The following is a 7,031-nucleotide window of genomic DNA, read 5'->3' as shown; positions in this document are numbered from 1 at the left end:
GGGAGGATTGAGTGACTGAGTGCCGAGTGCCGAGTGATTGGGAGGATTGAATGACTGTGAGGATTGAGTGACGGTGAGGATTGAGTGATTGGGAGGACTGAGTGCATTGATACACCAAGAGTATGCATATGGTTATATCATTGCATTGTAATACAGTTTGCATGCATACATTGACATGTATATAGAGATGTACTTTCTTCATGCCACTTGATAATGGAACATCTTACCTGTTGTTGGAAGCTTTTTTTGAAAATATCACAGTTTTCAAACTTACTCGTATTTTGGTGTAAGATTTGGGTTTTACTATTATACTTGAAAAGCATGCCTATTTTCTTGTAATTGTGAATGAGTTGAGCATCATATCTCTGAGTTATTTCTTGTACCATTTTATTATATTGTTATGAACTGTTGCTGGTTATTGGAGTTGGACTCTGAACTTTGTCCCAGCTCGTCACTACTTTCAACCTAAGGTTAGGTTTGTTACTTATTGAGTACATAGGGTTGGTTGTACTCACACTTCTACACCTTGCATGTAGATTTGGATATTGACGTTGTTGTGTATGACGGGAGCTAGCATTGAAGACATACCTGCATTCCGGTTATAGTTGCTTCTTGTTCATGGTAGCTCTAGACTTATGAAAAATCTTTTTATGTATAATTTAGACAGATGATGTATTTGTTTCACACTAGCTTTGTAAACTCTAAATCTTAGAAACTCATGATTTGTACTACCAGTCATTGGAAAATTCTTGCATAAAAGCAGTTGTATTATCATTTCTTTCTTGATAAATCTCATGAATTTGGATAGTTGTTAATTGTCTTACCTAGCGGGTTGGGTTAGGTACCATCACGGCTAGTTGGATTTTAGGTCGTGACAAGTTGGTATCAGAGCTCTAGGTTCATAGGTTCTACGAGTCATGAGCAAATGTCTAGTAGAGTCTTGCAGATCGGTATGATGACGTCCATACCTATCTTCGAGAGGCTAAAGGGAATTTAAGATAAACTTCCCATCTTTCTTTCCTTATCATACGATATTGATTCATCTTAAAGCGTAACTCTTTGAATTCCTTCCATGCACTTGTATGTACATGCGAGCGCTCGGTATCAGTTGTGCATCGACGGATTGTAGTTCCACAGATGAGGTGCGAGATGTGATTTAAGTGTGTTGATGATGGGCTAGTCTGGAGGACTTACGGCCAGGTTATGATTATAGCTTAAGTATAGGGATTTCGATTGTGTGAGCATGTGCTTTTGAACTTATATGTCCGGTAGTCTCCCTATGATTGGAATTCCTGGCTCGATGAGTGGATGGATGGCTACGAGATGAGTATGATATGACTACGAGGTGTGTTCAGACGGTTTGAACGTGACGAGAAGAGTTTTTTTGAGATGTAGAAAGGACTATTGGGTGCTTGATTTCTATCTTGATGTGATGTACAGTCTCAAGTTATGAGTGTATTGGAAGATTTTTCATGATTGTTTAATTGTGGAACGAATTAGATTCTCATGTCTTGTTGATGAGTTCAAACTTAGGGAGATTAGGTGATTGCGTAGTAGTGTGGCTTTGAAAGGGTATAGAGAGATGTCAGTTTGAGGCTAAGCATGTGGGTTATCGCATGCGGGATAATCTACAGATGTGTGATCCTTGTGATGCTATGTGGATGCTTTCTTTTCTTCTAGTGGGTTATATTTGTGCGATTTGAGTTTGGATCGGTCGTAATAGTTGACTTGGCCATCAAGAGAATGAATGCGAGCTTAGAAGATGATTTGAGGCATTATGTTGTCTGTATTACCTAGGTTTATGAAGGATTTAGTTGCATCTCATTACGGTATTATAGTTGTGATAGAGTATGGGCATTGTTAGTTATCAAGTGTTTTGATTTATGGCTTTGAGCCAAGTGGGGAGTCTGCTATCAATGATTTGATTGTGTGGTTATGTGGTACTAGTTTCGGTTTAAGGCATACTTATGAATCATATGTGACTTGTAGATGCTGGTTTTGAGGATGACTTAAGTAAGGAAATTTTTTGATGCATGTTGTATTACAATTATGGGTATGTGAAAGAAGGAATGATTGAGTGTTTATTCATAAGGGACGTAGTGTGCATGGAGTAGGGATTCACTTGGTTCCTTAGAGGTGTGGATTACTTCATTGGGTGTTATTGTACTAACGGGGCACAGGTCGTTCGGCCCGTTTGGGTGGTGCAATTGAGATTTGAGTAGAGTAGATGACTCTCGAGAAGGTTCTAATTGATTCAACATTATTATGTAACAATTGAGAATTTATTCAAATTTGTATATGGCTAAGATCTGGGATTTGCTTCGGATTGTGTCAGGACTCGCAGTGTTTCTGTATCACTATGGATTCTACATTTTAGTATCAAAAAGGTGAGGTTAACAGTTTTGGGTTCACATAAGGTTTCTTTGGAGTAGATGTCTCGATTGTGGTACTTTGGGGTGCTAAGACGGAATACAATGGCCTATGGGTCTTCGGGTGGTGTGATTTTATGCTAGGATCTCTTATGATGAGCTTTGGGGTAAGGATTGTGGTTTTCTCACAAGGAGGGGTATCAACTTGAGGGTAATTCAGAAAAATTCAGAGAAATAGCGCAATTTGATAGTAGGTTGGATATGCATGGTAATGGGTATGATTGGTTCTTTGGGTACTCATGATGTGGTGAGTCTCTATATGTGTTTCGTGGCAATGCTCTTGGATTTTGGCGACCTGCATGGCTTGGTTGAGTTAGAGGGGTTCGGTTCTGATAGCTTGGTTATGTGCAAATGGATTCCAAAGAGTTCTCGATGATTTCTATCATAGTTCGGGGTGGATATTTCCTATTGGCATGAGGAAACATGTTGTGAATTAGGATTTTCTCCTGGATGAGATCAAATGGAAAGTTTCTGACTGGTCGGAAATGTATTCTACTGGTGACTCAGAGTTGATCGCGAGATTCTTGTGCTTTTCATATGATGGAATAATAGATGCGGTGTGTTGTGTAGGATTGAGATTTGCATGTGCAAGGTCCTGGTTCAATTTTGAAGGGAAGGTCCTGAATTCTTAAACAACATGGACGATTTCGGATGTCTAGATGAATGATATTACTACTTGATATTGCCTGAGAAGGGTGTGCATTTCAGAAGGCACATTGTGTTTTCACTTACAGATGCTTCATTGGGACGGGGGACTGTTACAACCCATGTTTTCGTACTTAAGAGTACATCGTAAGTCAATTGATGTAAGCTTAGAAATGAAATCATCTTTGAAAAATTTATAAAGTAAGTTAATCATGTTATTGTGGAAGTTAATAATATTTAAGATCATGAATAACAAGTACCAAGATGGTTGGAAGGCTTAGAAGCTAAACGAGTTGAAGAAGATAAGTTTTGTTCGAAAGTCGACAAGTTTGGTGTTACACCCTGTGCGTCCTAAGGTGACGTATAATGAATATGACACTTGTTAATCATGATTTAATGAGTGTAAATTCATAATATTACTATATATGATGTTTGGATATAAAATATAAAGTTTGGGAAAAATTGGATTTAACTTAAGGAAAAATCGAGTTAAGGTTTGCCTTGTAACGAGATGTTTTGAGAAATTAAATTCGTACGCTTTATGGTGTCATTTTGGGACATATATCTTACGAAAAATAAATTTCTTGGAACCTAGTTTCCAATGGTCTAAACAATTTATTCATACGACATCGGGCTAGAGAAATATGGATTTTGAAACTAGGGTAACCAAGTCACGTTGCCGCACTTCGAAGAAACTGGCAGGTTTATAGGCCAAGTTATGACGCAGATTTCTCCCAATATATTACAATTTACATGGAGATATTTATATAGAATTAAAGTCCTATGTGTCTAGTTTCTAACTCTGCAACCGTTTGTCAATACGATATTGGAGCAGAGAGATACAAGTATCTGAAATGGCGCTGCTCAAGCGGCCAAGCAGGCAGCTTACCCACCTACTTGGAGAATTGAGGGGGTGGGCTTATAAGTTGTCTTTATCCATTATATTTCGTCAATATCCAGATATTAATTACTGCAACACTCTCAAACTCTCCAAGGACTTGTTCAAGGTTCCAAGAACTAAATTCAAGAGACATTAATACAAATCCTCATCAAAGGTGTTAAAGACTACAAGAGAATACTTCTATAATGTTGTGGTATGATTGAGGGCTATTGTGAGCTAAGTTGAGATGGGGTTTTTAGTTGTAGATGTTGTCCAAGGTATGTATAACATCTTATTGATTGTTCCTAAGGTTAATCCTGTGTTGGTTGTGTTTTTTGAGTGAAAACCCATAAGATGCATTTGAAGGAACATGGGATATGATTGTCTTTTTGGTTGTACTGTTTTGTGGTTACAAATATGGTTTGTGGTGGCTAAAAATTGTGAAAAATAATTTGATAATGTTGTGGCTTCTGTTTTTAAGATTTCCTAGGTGTTAATTAAGTTGATTGAAGAAGAAAATATGAAAAACAAGTGATTGACGATAAAAATTAAGGTGTTAGACGTACGGGGCTGTTTTGGAGGGCATTTTGTGGAGGTTTTAAACTAGAAATAATATGGTACATATAAGTATGATGCTCTGAAGGTTGTAAACTAATTTATGGAATAAGAGTTGGATTCAATTTATATCTTGTTATGAGTAAAAGAAACAAGCTTGCCTTTCAATATGATTGTTAAGATAATCTGAGAAACTCATATTGGATTATATTGTTGTTGTTGCTAGTGTTGGTTATAGTTGTTATTTTATTGGATTGTTGATAACCCTTAGTGGTATTTGGGATGTAATAAAAATAGGGGAGTTGTTCCCTGATCTTCCTTAAATCCAGCAACTAGCCAAATACGATGGTACGACATTATATGTTAACGACAATATCATTTCACTTATTGTAGATGCAAGAAATTGTGTTGAGCTTGGTTTAGTAATAAGGAAGAGATCATATATGTATGTTAAGGCTAAGCCCTTCCTACATTTTGGCCTGATCTCGTAATTACACAAGTTTGATAATGAGGCATAAAGAGAAATTTATATTTCTGAATTTATGTACATTTTTCTAGTCCCATAATTTAAAGTATTCTCCCTTATCATATTCAATTGAGTATTGTCTTCTTCCAGTCAAGAGAGCAGAGAGCCTATATATACAAAAATTACAGTATTTTCATTACCATCGAGGTATAATCGATGGACAGGCCCCTATTGGACAACTCTGATCAGATGGTAAGTTATATATCGAGCCTACTGTGGTCGAGCGCCTATGAGCGAGCCCAGTATGGCCGATGTTATATCCCACATTTTCGTACAATAAAGCTTCATCGTAAGATTAATCGACGTAAGTTCGGGAATCAGATTATTTTGGGATAATAAGTATTATGCTATTTCAAACAAGTAATAGGTAAATTCGTGAAGGTGAAAGGGTAAGCGAATCGAAGAAAACGAGTTTCGTCGAAGTTTGTCAATTTGGGATAAAATATGGTCCGATCTATAATACCCGATTTTTATGGACTAATGTCATACAAGGTACCACATGACCATGATAATGAGGTATATAAGGTATGCTAAAGTGAGTAGTATTTTAAGTAATTTTAGATAATTCATAATTATGTGGACAATTGGGTTACTTAATAATTTTGGTAGGAATATTAGCTAAGAAATTAAAGTTCTTGGGATAAAGATTAAGGACACTTTAACATGGCAGCCCTTGCATTAGGGAAATGGTGACTACTAAGTTCACATAAAAGGTGTCAATAGTTGGGAAAGTCTTTGGCCAAGTAACTATTATCAAGTGGGGCCCACACCACTATAATAAGGAACCTTTTAAACTCCTTAATTCATTTGAGAAAAGAGATCGTATAGATCTGCCATGACATGCATGAATTGCTTTCAACATTAGTTGGATTTTTACATGAATATTTCCTTAAGTTTCAAATGGAAAAATGCTTACATCTAATCTACATGGTAACATGAGTTACTGTAATTGCTTCAACATTTCATACGAAGGCTATTTAATACAATAGCAACGGAATTTTGTGATTCTAAGGGAGTACGGTGAAATCTTTCTCAAGAATATCATACGGATTCTTCCCTACTTCGATCCATTGTTACGTGTTTCGTCGCAATTGGTGTGTGTTAAAAGGATTGCCAAGAGAATCGGTTCAGGTATGGTAAGGCTATCCCTTCTTTCTTTTGGCATGATCTATACGACACAAATGAAACGAGCAACTGCACAATTTCCATAAATGACTCTATTCATTGAAATATTAGAGATGCTTATGTTCTTGATTCCCCATGTGTCATATTATTATATCATCTGTTGATTGATCTCAAAAATACGTAAGTTGGTAAAGTTTATTTTATGATATTAATCAGAGGCATAATGGTCTTATGACATACCGAGAGATTTTATTAACGTATTTCATATGCATTTCATGCATTTATACATGCACATTGACCCATGATCAGATGGCGTTATATACACGTGTATATATATATATATATATATATATATATATATATATATATATATATATATATATATATATAAGAAAGGTTATCGTGTTATATACGCACCACCACCTGATCATCTAGTATACGTTGATTATTTTGCCCGCAGTGGCCGAGATGATATGATGGGATGCCTTCAGAGGCTTGATGATGTTATGAACACATGTAACTATGCACGACACAACATTTATACGCACATGCATGTCATTATACATATGATTCACAGAGTTATTCAGACTTACTTGTCGAGTTTTTTACTCCATATTTCGCTCATGTCTATTATTTACTGATTTTCATTCCTTACTTTCTCGGTACATTATTTGTACTGACATACCTTTACGTGGGGACGTTGCGTTTCATGCCCGCAGGTCCCGATAGACAAGTTGAGAGTCCTCCAAGTAGGCTATTAGCTCAGCGGAATATGTTGGTGTGCTCCATTTTCTTCGAAGTTGCTTGTTTGGTCAGTATAATTTAGATGTGTAATGTTTGGTATGGCGGGGTCCAGTCCCGACCTTTATGA

Source organism: Nicotiana tabacum, chromosome 10 (assembly GCF_000715075.1).
Source record: "Nicotiana tabacum cultivar K326 chromosome 10, ASM71507v2, whole genome shotgun sequence".
Classification (NCBI taxonomy): Eukaryota; Viridiplantae; Streptophyta; class Magnoliopsida; order Solanales; family Solanaceae; genus Nicotiana; species Nicotiana tabacum.
Note: the sequence above shows the minus strand (reverse complement) of the source record.